The following is a 1,256-nucleotide window of genomic DNA, read 5'->3' on the forward strand; positions in this document are numbered from 1 at the left end:
AAGTAGCAAGGTGACAATGGCACCCCCTATCCTATAACACAAAAGGCTGGAATGTTAGGGTTCCAAATAGCAGCTCCCCCCTCCCCAACAGGGACCTCACCTTGACCTTTGGAGTCAAGGAAAACAAACTCTCCTGAGAAGCAACCTGCCTTCCCTTTGACCTCCAAAGATAAGCAGATTCTACCTGATAACCAGAGATTTTAGAAGCTGTTTTTCTCTCATCTTAAGAGGGAAAAAGTAAACACTTCCACACCCTAATCCTACCTGCTTCCCTCTCCCTGATTTCTCCCCTAAACATTCCCCCTTCCACACCCTAAAGCCCCCATATATAAAGTCCCAGCTCACAACCTGTGGGCGGACATCTTTCCTGGACATCTTTCCCTGACATTTTTCCCTTCCCTGAGGGAAACATGTCCCGTGCAAAATAAATCTGTATCCCACTGAGAATTCCATCTGTGCCTCGGTGCCTTCCTCCACACCACCCACTCGCTCCTGCCCGCCCTCTACCTATCAGATGGTGCCGAAACCCGGGATCTTACTTCAAGGGACCTCGCACGTAAAACTTTTGGACTCGCTTGTCGTTACGGGCCTCTGCAAACACCACTGATTCGGCATTAAGGTACACTTCCATCCTCTATCTCTCTCCCCTCTCCCATTCCTTTCAGCTCTCTCTCTCTCTCTCTCTCTCTCTCTCTCCCCTTTCCCCTTCACTACTTTCTGCCAGTTCTCTTTTCATGTCCTTTCCAACCAAATTCGGTCACTCCTGGACCTCACTCAAGGCCACTGGACAGCACTGGTTTCTGCGACTGTTGAACTGCCTGGCACAGTTCCTGTGTCTGTCCACGCCCACCTGGGACTCAGACCTGCCTCCCCGTTGCACTCAAATCCTTTTCCCTACCTCAGCTCCCTTCCCTTCCTCACTCCTGCCATCTTTTGCCTTCCCTAACATCTCATCTTCTCTCTCTCTCTCTCTCTCTCTCTCTCCCTGTCTCTCTCTCCTCTCCCTCTGTTCATTGGCTACTCTGAGCTTCATCTAGGCCTCTCCATCCTTCTCCATTCCCGGCCCATCTCGGCCTCCAGGCCCACTACCTTGTTTCCTTCTACTTTGGCTCCTACTGGCTGGTCACGCACCACATTGCAGAACCGCTCCTAACTCATTTTTACTTGCTCGAAATCACACCGGTGTGTGGGAGGTTCCACCCTGCCTTTGACTACAGGATGCTGTGGTCACTGGCGGGGCCACGCACAACTCCGAT

Source organism: Nannospalax galili, unplaced genomic scaffold (assembly GCF_000622305.1).
Source record: "Nannospalax galili isolate Female #2095 unplaced genomic scaffold, S.galili_v1.0 scaffold50, whole genome shotgun sequence".
NCBI classification, from domain to species: Eukaryota; Metazoa; Chordata; class Mammalia; order Rodentia; family Spalacidae; genus Nannospalax; species Nannospalax galili.